Here is a 15,169-nt window from a genome sequence, read left to right as displayed (position 1 = left end):
ATTTGACTCCCTTTGGCTTTTATTTTGGATTTATTTTTCACTTTGTTTTATTATGTTTAATAATCGGGCATGGGTGAGATAGTGCATAACGCTAGAGCTGAGATTAATGATGAAAGACTAAGAGAAAGCTGTGGCTCTCGAGGAGGGATTTGAGGAAGAAAAGCATTTGGTTTTTCACTCATTAGAAGCAGACAAGCTCAGGCACAGATGAGTTTCACACTTGTGCTAAACTTTAAATTAACCACATGTGTAAGTCTTTGTGGGAATAGGGGACTAATTGGGTAAATTAGAATACAATTAACTGTGAAGTCTGGCTAGCACTAGCTGACAATATTTGAAGAGTGAAAGAGCTGGGAAATTCTACATAGTTAAAAAAAGAAAAAAAGCTATAAAGACATTTTAGGAGGGGAGGGGTGACATTACAGGATGGATGCTAGCAACAGAATCAGAGATGTGTTTGGTGCTCTGTACTGTTGTTGTAACCTTACTTGGCTATACTAATTTTTCTTCCAAGATTTGTTTCAGTTCTCTCTTCTGAACTAAGCCTGTTACTGACCCCCAGAAACCTTCATCCCAAGACATCATAAACAGAAGGATGCTGTACTGCTGTACTGCTCCTGAATTAGCAAAGCTGGGTAAGTTAACAAACACATTCTCCAAACTTTATCATGTCTCCTGGAAAGTCCTAAATGGTTTTAATTAGTTTGGGAAATGACCACAGTTATCCAAGTGCTGGAGCTTTGTGGGCATATTTCCTGAGCATTCAAGCATCCAATGAAAGATGGGTGAAAAATTATGCCAGAACTTTCTAAGAGATACCAGGTAGGCTATTATAACCGTACATAAAATTTAGTATACTTTAGAAAACAGCCTCTTTACAAAGAGGCTTCCGCCTGTCAAAGAAGTAAAAAATGTTCTTCATATTTTTGGAATTGTCTCAGATTTAATGAACTCTTAAAATAATACCTGTATTTCCTAAGACTATCCATCAGAGAAGGCAATTTTTAAATATATATATATATATATTTAATGCCTGTTATATGCAGAAAGCTGGTCTTCCTGTCGTTAAGTCTTATGCTATTTGCAAAACAGGTAATGATGGAAAGTCTCAAAATATTTTATCTTTTGGTGGATGACATGGAAGAGTCAGACCCTGTATTTGGATCTGTTTGACTTTCTTTTGCTAAATTCCCATCACATTCCAGTATGTAAAGGACTATGTTCATAAAGAAGATCTCTGACTGAAGGAGGAATAACATATACTGAAATATCTCCAGTGATGGGACTGCTTGGAATAAGAAACTTCTTAATTCAGTAGTGTTAATGTTTTACATGCTTGGTGTTAAGAGAGAATAATGTATGTGGAAACTACTTTGAGCATCTTATGTTAACTCTTATTTTATTTTTATTTCCAAGAAAATAAAAATAAAGTAGTGCATTTAAATGTCCAGACCAATAGAACTCTTGCTCTTCTTACAGCCAAATAATTATTCCTGATCTCTGTTTTGCCTTTTTTTCTGAATGTACATCCAGCAAAACATATGACTATATATATGCACAGGTTATATGGGCATATATATATAGGCATAATCAAAGACCATCATATTCTATTCTAATATCCCAAGTTAGAGTCATAACTTTCATGAATCTGAAGAGGACTATATTTATCTGCATAGAGTATAAATTATGTTGAAAACAATAGTTAAGACATGCTTCAATAAAACATAAAAATCACATTACCTGAGTCAAAACTACCTCTGTTACTTTCACCTTCCTCCCAGACTTGCCTTATCACTGAAGAACTGACCAATCCCATTAGACAATTTTGAAAAAGCAAATTTGAAAACTGGTAACATTAGTTTCACCATGATCTTAGGAGAAATCTTTTGGAAAAAAAAAAAAGTATTTTCAACACAGTTTCCATTTTTTTTTTTTTTTTTTTTTTCAGAATTTTCACAGAGGCTAAAAATTTAACTCATCAAATTCCCCATTTAACAACGTAACCTTTTCTGAATGTACCTTGGTTTGGCTGTGATCGTTTTTTATTAATCATACTCCACACATGTTCTTTTGCATACTCTCAATTTCAAGAACCCCCTTGCCCTGTCAAATACCCATCTAGGAGATATCAGTGAAATCAAGGTCTCCTGCTTCAATACAGGCTTAACAATACAGGTGAGGGCTCCACTGCCTGTTCCCAAAGACTAGTTAATAAAGCCTCCAGTAATGCTTTTTAATGTATTATCTGAATTTTACGATGGTTAAAATTCACTTAAGAGTCACCTCTGATTTTTATTCACAAGATATTAAGAATTACAAAAGGATGATGATGATGATCATATAACACAATCTTAACACATTCATGAATGCTATGTCAATAAATGTAAGCTGCTATTGCAGTGAATGCTCTTATTTTATTGTACTTGGGCTGCTGTGCATTATGTTCTCTTACTCCCATTTGTGCTTTCCAATTGCAATCCTCTATACTTTCCAAATTAAAGTAAATTCTCCCTTTGCTAGAATCTCAATTAACTGCTTTTCATTAATCTCCTTTGTATTGTATTGCTTTAAAAAATCAGATGCGAAAGATTAATCTGATATTACTATGAATTATACTAATGGCAATGAAAGGCTTGAATAATACCAATTGTATATGCTCTGGAATATAAATTCCTATGTGCAGAGTATTTCACCATTGGATTTAGTTACAGTAGATGAAATCATGATGTATACACCCGGGGTGTGTTTGCAGTTTAAGCAGGGCATTTCCATTGTTGTCAACAAAGAACAAGACTTACACAGCTAAAGTAAGGGTAAAATTTCTGCCCCATAATTTTCCAGTGATTTAAAATTTAAGTATACTGAAATACCTTTTTAAAAGATGTGTTTTCACAATAAGCATTAAAGAAAACTCCAACCTCTGACAGTCGTAAATAGGACTGTTTTTGCTGACATTAACATCAGTTCTTAATGTAGATTCCAGCATTTGGCTAATTTAAAATTTATTTTTAAACTGCTGAGAGGTTTATATTTGGAAACAGCTGCTGATCATGGCCCTGTAGCTACCTTTAGCAATGTTTTATTATCTTGACTAAGCTCATAATGGTGATTCTCTGCTCTACCACTGACATCTTAATGGCTTCCTCACCAATACTGATGTTGTAGGAAGTGTATGGGACTGACTTTTACATCTATAATGATATGGTAATGTGAGCCATTACAATGTCAGTGGTGGTTTATTGGCATTGTGGTTTAAGATTATGAGGGCATTACAGTGCCATTGCAAACAAATACTGCTGTTTTTAAAATAAGCAGATGAAACGCAGAAAGGTGACAAAATAGTTGTAATATTAAACTCACAATAGCAAGATATAGTTTGCTTAAGGCAGCCACTACCCTAAAATTCATCTGTTATCAGCATAATTCAGCAATACATACTGTGCAGTCATCTGTTGGAGATTCCACAGCATCAGGCAGAAATAGCAAATGACCCAGGGTAAATACATTTGCCCATTTTGTGTTTTATAGAATTCAGCCTAATTTTAGACTGTATCAGTTGGAGGATCAGAGCCTGCAGTCAGAAACCATCTGATGCTGGGGAGATCTCTGAAATTTCAAAGCCAATAAAATATAAAACAAAATGGTCTTTTTCTTTTTTTTTTCCTTCTTCTTCTTCCAAGAGGAGGACTGTTAGAACAGAAGTGGGAAACGACAGAAAGCAGACAACATTGTCTGGTAAGAGCTTTGTAGATCAAACCAGCAGATCTGTGAACATGAACTCAGGCTAGACTGCAAACTGACCTGAAATTCACATATGACCTTGAGGTTTCCAGAGAAGGATTTTGAAAAGCATTTGAGAAAAGTCTGTTCCCATGGAGTCCATGTTTACATGCTGCATCAGGCTTTCTTATCTAAACTCTTCCCAGGGAAGAAAATGAAAAGAACAATTTTCAGTTGGGTTGATAGTAGGTACTTTGATTAATACTTTGCTGGACAGTTAGAGCAGGCATAGCAAAGAACCACTAAGAAAAACCCCAAAGAAATTTGTTTTACATTGATTTCATGTTCCGAGGGACATAGTCAATTTTGTCTCATAAGAATATAACAGCCTTCTTTACATAAAAAAGTACAGTGGCACAATAGGAATAGATCTACAAAGCAAATCAGTTGGTGCTGCAGACCGTGCATCCACGTTTTGTGTTTTTACTGAAGAGTTGTTTGGATCAGATTCTTCAAGTCTGGAGGACTGAATGCTGATTAACGGTTGGAGAACAGTAGGTGTATTTCTGAAGTGCATCCTCAGATCTCGTTTCATCTCAAATAAATCCTGTCCACGTTTGTGTGTGTTAGCACCACAAAATTAAGCATACTTAAGTGAGGGCAATTGTGAGATTCACTTCAAAAATATGTTCCTGATCTCAGCTAAATATTAATGGAGATGCACCAAGTGAGTTCCATGCTCCTGATCCAATCCTAAAAACTATCTCAGCACTGAATTTGAGGACAGGATTTGTTCTTCACAGTGCTCCGAGAACAACAAGAGTGAAGGCAAAAAGAGACGGCAATCATAAGGATGTACTATGATGTACAGAACAAGGGGCAGAGGAGTCAGATGAGCATTTGGTGTTGAGCATAAGACCCTGTCATCACTGACCTTCCAAAATTCTGAATATTCCTACTGTGGAGCTGATCATTGCATCTTAAAAATAGCTGAGATGTTTATTACCACTGCTGCTTTTATTCAATGATGTATGTAAATAATTCTTGTTTTTCTCAGAAGGATTTACAAAGAAGTCATGTCATCTCTCAGCCTTTCAACAGTGGATTGCCATGGCCAGACTTCTTCACAACCTATCTGAAGGTGGACTTTCTGTATCTCGCTCACCTTTGCAGTCCCTACCACACTGGTGAGCCCTGTGGGATGTACCTCCCTTCCTGGAGCTTGGCTGTGCTGGAAATGTTGATGTATCCTTAGATTCCTTTTGTGTCTCTTCATGGCCATAGTATATTAGCACATCACAGTGAACATGTGTTTACCTAGTATACCCAGGTCATTCTTTTTCTGTCTTATTCTAATAGGAGTGCTCCAAGCTTTTAACAGAAACTTTTTTTTTTTTTTTGGTAATAGAATATCTTTACAGGCATGGCCTTTCATTCCTATTATTAAATTCCCTCTATTAATCAAATCTTCAAGGTTACACAGTCCCTGCACTATGGCACTGCACTCTGGAACTTTTCGGCAAAGAATGCCTCAGCAAATTTTGGCAGAGTCCTGGTTCTTCCTGTGCCTTGATTATGAATGAAATTCCCTCCAGCCCAGTAGTGCATATTTCATTAAAAGCTGTGTCACCTCTCCTTCAGCTAGTTAGTTATGCAATATTGAATTCTGTTATTAATGCCCATCTTTTCTTCTTTAATAATTTCCCATTTGACATTTAGCTTATACTTCACTGTAGACCCTTGATGTCTGTACTGTGTTTAATTTGTATAGAAAATAACATACAATATCTAAGAGTTTAATATGTAAACTGCTAAGCAGATGATATTAGCAAGTTTAACTATTTTCAGTGTATGCATTTTATTTCTACTGTGAAGCATCATATGGAAACCCGAGGTGCATGAATGGGTCAACAACTCTAGCCACGCATCTTCCAATTAATCACAGGCAGTGGTGGACATTTTACCACTGAAATACTTTGGGTATCCAGAAAATTTGAAGAATCTGGAGGCACGAAAAATTAGAAGCACCTCTTGAGTAGCCTGGCCTGAGAATGAGAGAGATGGTGAATAAACTTCTCTTCATTCCACATTCCTTATTTTTTTCAGATTAGACATGTTTTTCCAGTTTTTGGTTTAGTGGTTTAGTTATCAAAGATATTTCTAAATGTCTTATTATCATGAAATTAAAAAAAAAAAATACATAGCATTGTTTTTTATATTAAACTCACCCTGGTTACATCAAAGGTGTAACACTTCTTCCAAGGTCCAGAGTTGCGCTATGGCACATAACTTAGGAATCTGCAGAGTTCTGTACAGCAGGAAAACAAACCAACAGGTCAGCAACTATTGCTTGATTGCTAAAGGACTGAACTGTTGGCTATTTGAAGGTAACAGACAATTCACAGGCAATTCTGTGACAATTGTCTTCACAGACAATTTACCACCAGCAGAAAGGTTTTGCCTTCAAAAGAAGAGTTAGCTGTGTGTATTTGTTGAGAATAGATGACTGACTTGGGTAAAAGGATGTTTCCTTATAATGGCCCTTAAAAGTTACTGGATATGAGAAGATGACAATGACCCCTCGAGTGTATTCTTTCATATTGAAACAGACTGAATGGTAGATGAGTAGCATGAAGAGCTTCAATTCTCCTGCAGGAGGAATATGGCTGTATGAACCTTGTAGAGGCAGGGGTTTATCCACCCCAAGCACAAGACCTTTACATCATAGCTTGAGAAACGTCTGAGGATGGTGGCTGCAGGAGGGCTCTGGAGATTTTCTGCTTGGGTCTTTGCACTCTTGTTTAAGAAGGAATTAAACCCTAGGTGAGAGTTTGTGAGATGGCACTGACTAATTTATTTTTGTTACTAAATCCTGGATGGACTATGATATGATTGGAAATTAATCCTCAACGCTAGAAATAATGGCTAGAGCTCAGGAAGAAAAAGAGGGTTTATGACTTTTGGAAGAAGGGGCAGGACACTCAGGAGAACTACAAAGATGTGAGGCTGTGCAGGGAGAAAATTAGAAGGGCCAAAGCCCAGCTGGAGCTCAATCTGGCTAATGCCATTACAAAACCAAATATTTTTATAAATACATAAACCAGAAAATGAGGACTAAGCAGAATCTCCATCCTTTATTAGGATGGGGAAAGATAGTGACAGGAGATGAGGAAAGAGTTGATGTACTTAATGCCTTCGTTGCCTTTAGTAGTAGGACCAGTTCTCTGAGTACCCAGACCCCTGAGCTAGAAGATAGAAACAAGAAGCAGAGTGAAGCCCTCATAATCCATGAGGTAATTGGACCTGTGAGGCCAGTGGAACTGGACTGGTACCTTCTTTCTGAGACTGGCACAAGCTTTTGTCATACCAATGGTGACAGGAGTACCATTACAGTTACCATGTATCCAAGGAAGGAAAGTTCAGAACAATAGGAAATTCTTAAAAGTAGAGATGGGAGTTACTGGCAGGAATTTGACTGAAGGAGCTCTGTGGAGGTGAGCCAAAGGAGAACGTGCATTGTTCTTCAGCAATGTGGGAACCCAGGGGTCTTCTCTCTGGACAAGAGGTGGAAAATGCCACGCTTCCAGCAAAATGCCCATTGCAGCTTTGTGGTGTCGGACTAGCAATCACAGCACTTCTAACAACCCATTTGTAAAAACAGCCACTCTGAAGAGAGACATTTACGCAGGAAACCTCCAGTAGTGCAAAAGGCAAGATGTATGGAAAAAAACAGAGGGGGGTGCCAGCAAAACTGAAAAGAGAGGCTTAGAGGCTAGAGTAGGAAACCTACTGAGTGGCATAATATGTCTGGCATGGAGATACATATGTATAGCTACTCATCAGACCTCTCCCTTTTCCTCCATCTCAGCAAGAGGCAGCTAGTTATCTCACCCACTGACCTGTGTCTGTCAGCAGGCTGCTCAGCACAGGCAGTCGGGAAACTAATTCTTCTCTGCAATGGGAGAGCTGGAAGTGCTATGACACAATCAAATAAATGTACGAGCAGAGCTAAGAGCCTGCCTGCAACGCCTGGAAAAAGCTTCACTGGTTTCTTCAGTCCTTGCATCCAGCTGAGGACAAACAGTCTGAGCTCTGTAAGCTCAGCTGGAGGGCAGCAACCAACAGAAGCTGCCCAGTGAAGGGCAGGAGACACGGAGGAGGGCACTGGCGGGCTGTGGTGTGGAGTGTGCTTCTGGGGTGCCAGTAAAACCCCTGCCACCCTACTTGCCTCTCAGTGAAACAAAACTGAGTTTGGCAGCTTACAATCTCCTTTCCAAGACCCAAGCTGTCACTAGCATGCAGCCGTGTTTTCACAAGCATCATTTGCTTTTGGAAGTGTTGCTAAATTGTTCTGCAAACCCACCCACAAAAGAATGTTTTTAAAGAAGGCTAAATTTCCTTGTAAGAGACAGTCTACAGGTCTATTTTCCAGACTGAGCTGGAGAGGGAGAAGTTCAGCAATTTCAAATCTCTATCTTTTTAGCTGGTCTGCTCAGATTGCTAGTGGTGAGGCTGCTTCCTGGGCTCCACAAGCCTCACCCACAAGATCTAGCCTGGGAAACCATCAGCTCATTTCAGACACCAGCAGGCCATAGTAAAGCCATTAGACAATAACGATTTTCAATAGCTGCTAGATTGGATTAAGTTCCAACCAGTGACCTAAAGTTGAAAGGCTGTAGCACTCCTCAAGAGGACCCGTGGTCTTGTTACTCCAATGAAGACTGTGTACATTAGCATATTCTCACATGGATATGCATGCACAAATAAATCAAGATATAAAAGTAAAGAGTCAGTATCCTGCTTCAGCCCTAGGGGGCAAGATGTGCTCGGTTAGCCCACCAGTGCAACACAGAAAGCCAGAGGTAGGTCTCCAGTACCTGTGGAGCTCAAACAGAGTCTGTTATTGTCCACTGGGGCTTCGTAACTTCAAATAAAAGATTATTCCAAAAACAACATGACCTTTTAGTTTAGAAATATTGGATAAATGGAAATGAAAAGTCCAACACACCCAGTCAGATATGGAGAACTTCTGAAAGAATATGAAGTGTATATTTTACTTTTTTATTATTTATTTATTGTTTAGAAAATCATGGTTTTCATAGAACCGTGGAACGGCTTGGGTTGGAAGGGACCTTAAAGATCGTCTAGTTCCATCTCCCCTGCCATGGGCAGAGATGCCACCCACTAGAGCAGGTTGCCCAGGGCCTTGTCCAACCTGGCCTTGAACATCTCCAGGGATGGGGCACCCACAGCTTCTCTGGACAGGCTGTGCCAGTGCCTCGCCACCCACAGAACCAAGAATTTCCTCCTAACATCTAATCTAAATCTCCCCTCTTTTAGTTTAAAACTCTTGACAAGGCAAAATTGAGGGTGGCAATCTCCAAAGTGCCTGAATGATTATGCTGGGTTATTTCTGAAAATAAATAAATAAAAAAAATAGAAGATGTAGCATAAGACAGGAAAAAACAAAGATCAGTTAAAGTTGTGGCTGCAATACTATCTGCCACTTCTGAGAGATAGGATCAGAACGAAATACAGAGAAACCACAACATTTCTGAAGAGAAACCTGGAGCTAGGACCAAAAGAAAAAGTGTTGTACTCACGCATCTGACTGTGGCAGGCAGGATGACTGTGGCAGTTAGCATGATGTCTTAGGAATAACATCAGGCTCTGCTGTCCAAGGCTGCCAGACCCTATTCAACCAAAGGAGGGACGTGGAGGTCAGACTGTGAGAGTAGGTGCTCTGTTTAGGAACAGCAACTACCTCTGTCCATAGATTAAAACAGGACCTGAGGATTCTCAATATGGGACTTTCAAAACCTCCCAGAGGTTAGGTTGCCTAATTCCTCATAATTTTAATATGACTTGACTTCTGAATCCCTCAAGATTAATAGTGTTGCTAATCTTCAAAGAAAAATCCCTTTATATTTCACTCCTGAAAATCTTTGAGTGAGTATTTTGAGGTGGAGTTGGTATTATATTAAGAGTATTTAGGAAAAAAAATATAAATCTTGACTGAGGTAGCGAGCATTTTGTCTTGTTTGCATATTGCACACACTTCTACACATCAGCCACAGGGTAATTCATCATGTGGTTAGGGATTTTCATTTGGGACTTTGTGTATTTCTAGTATCTGTAATCTTTCCTTTCATTTACCTGTAGTACATTCAGACACCTTTGGTCTTTTGGTCTTTAGTTTACTACAGAGTGCTGAGAAATACTTTGTTGTCACTGGTAAGCAGGGCTTTGTGAGCCAGATGTCCCAGGAACAGCAGACCTACAAAGACCCAAGCTTTTTGTAGTTCTAGATTTTTTTTTTTTTTGGTAGACTAAAGAGTTTTTCCATATTGTCTGTGATCACTGGGGACTAGGTGATCCATGCAGTCTCTTGCAGACCTGTGTTCCCAGAAATGCATGATGCTTTTAAACAGCTGCTTCATGCCTAAAATGGCAAGTGCTTCCTGTCTGTCTTATCTTAACTTACTAATTATGAGCTTATCGAATATACCAGTACCATAAGTCAAATGGCTAAACTTTCAAGTTCTGCATTTCAGTAACAACATTAACTTGAAGCTGGTAGTTGGTCTGGATAATGGCTGGCTAGTGAGAGCATTAAATAGCTGTAGCAAATCTTGTTAGCTATAAATACCTTGAGAAAAAACACTATACTGCTGATAACAACTGCTTTATCAAGAATTATCGATAAAAGGATTTTTAAAGAATAAGAAAATCACTCAAGTGAAAGAAGAGTTTTTTTTTTAATTATTATTATTATTATTATTTTACTTCCTCTCAGAGCTTTCAGGATCATTGGAGATGATACGGACAATTTTTATGAAATGGGAAGCTGACATTGAGAATTGTTCAGTTTCAAGATGCTGGGTCGGGCAGCTGGTGTGTAATCTGGTTGGAAGGAGGTCTGTGCTGTGTCAGAACAGGAACTACACAATCTGTATCCACTCTCTCTCTCTTTCTCTCTCTCTTTTTTTTTTTTTTAAAGATGGAAATAAGTACAACAAATGCTTGGAATTAGAAGTTCAATATTAAATGTGTTAAATTGCTTGAAGGGTTATGCTTCTTTTCATTCTGGCTACAAATATTGAGAAGCTGTGTTACTGGAGAAAGTCTATGCTGACACCCAGATAAGCCCGGCTGCTGATGTACAGCAGTGGTTTTACTTCCTAGCAATTTAAGGAAGAACAAGTAGCCCAGAAAGGCTCAGAATATAAAGGCTGTGTCTGGACTGCAGCTAAAGGGAGCAGAATAGGCAACAGGCTCAGATCTATGCCTTTCAGAAGTTTCCCAACAATTTCTATGTATTTTACTTTTATTTTCTTACATTTTTATATATAGACAGCTGTGATTATGTGACTTTTACACAGAAACAAATAAGAGGCTGTCATGAACTCTACTCTCTTGAATCCCTTAACTCTCAAGCTGGAGGTGGTGGATAGATACCTTATAGAAGGGGGAACAGGAGAAAAGCAAAGCAACTCTGTTTGAAAGCTGCTTTAGGTGACCCAAGGACTACACATTTGCAGAAATCTGTAAGCAGCACTCTGGTGTCAATTCAGTGGCCCAACACAAAAAGAGCAATCAGGCCAAGGAAATGTTAGGGTATGGCAACACACATTTCCCAAGAAATCAAAGCATAAATGCCTCTTCTATTTGAACTCTGTAGTTGTTCTCCACTACTAAGTTTTTGCAGTGCTTCAACATGCATTACAGAAAAAAAAACCAGCAGACTACCTTACAAAAATCAAGGCTGACTAAATCCATAGTTAGGGTCTGTATTCAGAAAGATTTCTTAAATCTACTAAAGACCCAAGAATTGAAGTTTTGCACCTGCTAGTCACCAAGGCAAGTTCTTGCCATTTGAGAGGTAAAGTTTGCATTCTTAATTTTGTTCCTCCTTTGATAAGGCACTCTAACTGATTGCAGAGCAATACCAGCTACGTCAAGACATTTGTTTAAGATCTGGCAGCTGTAACAAGCAAGCCCAATGATTGAATGGGGCAGGGGAGCCGTGCTAAATGGTTAAACCTCTCCCGTGGCTGACTGACATTTGGCAAATACAGCCACATTCTCTTATTGATGTGCTTACTAACTTCCTTGAATGTTATTGGAAAAGATACATGCTCACTGAGGAATGAAAAAAGACATAGCTCATTTAAAACAGATTCTTGCTGCGCATGTTCTAGCACATTTCTTCTCGCAGCTGAGAGCCACAGGCTTGTTCATGTCTTCTGTACTCGTCAACTGTGACTGGGTTTCTTGAGTAATGTGTTGCTCAAAAATGTATTTTAATGTTTTCCTTTGCTTTTTCTTTTCCTGCACCATAGTTTAATCATTATAACTTTTATTTTCAGAAAAAAATGCCTTCAGTGAAACATTCATGAAGGAGGACAGAGATTGTGTAATATTCTCTAGCAACATGCATGAACAGGGGTTGGCTGTGTATCGCGGAGGGATTGGAAAGGAACTGGAGAGACTTTTGTTGTTGTTTTCAAAATGTTTAATTGTCACAATACTCTTTTACATTTAGCTTAATTTTGCAGCTAATGGTTTGCACTGCTGAAGAAGCAGGCTACATTATAGAATGGCAATTGTTTAAATGCCACCGGTTTAATTGGGTATTCTTTTCCATAGATCAAAAGAATTAAGTCATTCTTTGCGATACATTCTAGTAAAGAGCAGCCTGCTTGGAGACTTGAAAAAAAGGAAGAAAAAGAAAGAAAAGACTGCATGGTGTCGATACTAATTTTTGTTTCATGTCTATTCCCTCAATGAGATGAAATCTTTTTTTTCTTTTTTTTTTTTTGGGGGGGGGCGGGAGGTATGCTAGCATTTATGAATGTACAGTGTGGCCCTCATGTGACAGGCTTGCTAAGAAAACCTATAATGAATGGATGCACAATGGGGCTCTTCCGGTGTGAGGGAAAATATTCTTTTCTTAAAGTGATAAAAGGAACCTTAGACTGCCTGAGCACAGAGATAGCTCACCGGCCAAGCCTGCAACGTGTTCATGGGAGGTCCATCCTTGCTCACCATCACACAGACCTTGTCTCCCATGTTGAGACAGCCTGTGATCTCTCTCCCACTCTCAGATCTGCTGAGCCAAATAGCTATGTCCACGGAAACCACAGTTTGTGGTTATTTGATCTGTGAGCTGAGTCTGCCCAGGTAAGTGGCAGGATCTGAGATGAGCCTTCCCACTGACAGCTTCGGTGCTTGTGGTCTGCCACAGCTGGCGGGCAGGAGGAGAGCATCCGTAGCTTCAGCTCCAGTCCAGCATCCGCAGCTTCAGCTCCAGACCTTCATCCACACCTCCTGGGCTGGGGTTGGGATGTGAGGAGCCTTGCCAAAAACTGCTGGTGCCACACAGGCAGGGGAGAGAAGCATGGGAAAGGTGTGGGAGGGAGCTGCTGCTGGAGATGGGAGCGTCCCCAGCACCCCCAGGCAGGGCAGCTCTGGCAAGGCAAGCTGGCTCCGAGCTGCCCATAGATCTCAGTCTATCCCTGGGAGGTTGTGTGTGACACAAGTAAGGCATGTTCCCAAACTGCAAGTCTCTGAATGCAAGTTTTCAGCCTAGAAATGGTCTCAGATGAGTCTGGTAGGAATAAGCACGATGTGTGCACAGGTGAGTCACTGTGTTAGACTGCTGCTGGGGACCTGTGCTCCCACAGAGGTAACTCCTCTCTTTAATATTAAAGGTCCCAAATCTTGTCGGTATATTGACTTATTCATTAGTAGTTTGTATGTATGAATAATTCACTATCTACATACTATATCTCTACTTTAAATGCATTACAAAGCATATATTAGACAGAGATTGACCTCTACTGTGGTTAACATTAAGATTTATTGTTCCAGGAAGCTCCAGATATATTGACTTGAATCAGAGCCTGGAGGTTCAATTAAAGTTGATACTGTATTAACAAAAGGCCACAAGTCACATTTCTTCTTCACTCTGCTTTGTGAAGGATTTTAGTTCTCTTTCTTCATTTTTTTTTTTTCCAATGAGGCTGGACTGTAACTGTAATCATAAGCAGTTTGCCTAGCTCAGCGTAGCCTTCCTGGTTTATTTAGCTGCCTCTGGGATCCTCGCTAAATCATTATTAATGGGATGCCTTGCTCTAGCCTGAAAATAATATTTGTGTTTTCATCTGCTCTAAAAAAATGCTTTCCTTTCTAAATCCATTATTTCAGTGTAACGTAGCAGATTCTCTGCCTTTTTGCTTTTAACCCAAGAGCAGGCCTCATATAAAAAAGAAAAAACTTATTCCAGTGTGTTAAAATGGAATGGGATTGCTAACAATAAGGCAAGAGTGGGGACAAAGCACTTTGAATTTGCCTCCTCTTCTGTCCTTCAGCGCTGAAATTAAACAAGGAAAGAAGATTTTGCAGACAGGCTGGGGGAGTACAACCTCCTCTCTAGCTGCTGCATCTGATAATGTTCCCATTTCCCTGGTGATCATTAGTGTGACCTTCTTATTCATTTTCTTTTTCTTAAAAAAAATAAAAAATAAAAAAAATGCTCTGGTATCTTTGCACTCTCATCATGTGCTGCACATTTCATTGCTAAGCAACAATCAGCAGTGCACAGCCCAGGCACCACGTACCCGTTTCTCACTTCCACCCCTAAAACGCAGCATCTTTCACTCAGTGTGGCTGAAGCTGATGCTCTGAGGACCTGCTCCTGAAGCAGATGAGCTCACATGCACAGCGTGTCAGCTCTGTAATAGTGCACTCTTGAGGAAGCAGTCCTTAGCCAGGCACTCACACTGCCACCCACACACAAGTGAGGAGGGCATGCGAAGGGCCAGAGCCATGCCCAAAGAACCACAACGATCTTCATCTAAGGATGAGAACTGTCGTGGAAAGAGTAGTTATGAAAACCAGGGAAGAGAGGAAAGTAAAGGCTGCTGCATGAAAGTAAAGGCGTGTTACTTGGAGTGCACGAGTGCTTTACTTCCAGTAGCACACAGCTAAAATAAAGGAAACCAAGGCCCATTCAATGGGAAATGGACTGAACAGGATCTTTAAATCATGGCTGTTAGCAGGAGGGTTATTAAGAAATTTACATTTGCTGAGGAAAGCAGCTTTTTTCTCAGTACATAAATGTAGATGTCTTCAGAAGAGAATTAAGTCCTAACCACAAAACACAAAACCTGGGGTAAGAAGTAGTGTTTTCATGACAAAAAAAAGTTTTTCTTCTTGAAGAGTCCACTGAAAAAGTCCCCATATACAGGTCACTCAATGCCTTGAACCTTTCCAGCTTTAGTCCTGGTAAAACAGTATTTCTTCTGATTTGGATTCTGAATTCTTAGATTTATTACAACACAGAGAGGTCACAGAGAAGAAAATCAAACTGGCTATCCAGGCAGATTGCCACAGCCTCCGACTCTGCCACCTGATTTTGATCAGAGACTCCACCATAAAGGGGGTT

General features: G+C 39.6%; 1 long non-coding RNA gene across 1 annotated transcript; it reads left to right on the top strand.

The window, feature by feature from the left end:
• The first annotated feature begins 604 nt into the window (after positions 1–604).
• On the top strand, positions 605–5,943 carry LOC310896903. The gene is made up of 3 exons (XR_014581909.1): positions 605–635; positions 3,681–3,735; positions 4,778–5,943. It is a non-coding gene; the product is annotated as an uncharacterized lncRNA (long non-coding RNA).
• The last annotated feature ends 9,226 nt before the right edge of the window (positions 5,944–15,169 follow it).

The sequence above is a fragment of the Anser anser genome (genome assembly GCF_964211835.1).
Source record: "Anser anser genome assembly, chromosome: 1".
NCBI classification, from domain to species: domain Eukaryota; kingdom Metazoa; phylum Chordata; class Aves; order Anseriformes; family Anatidae; genus Anser; species Anser anser.
The sequence above is the reverse complement of the archived record's forward strand: the minus strand, read 5'-3'. Positions and strand labels throughout refer to the sequence as shown.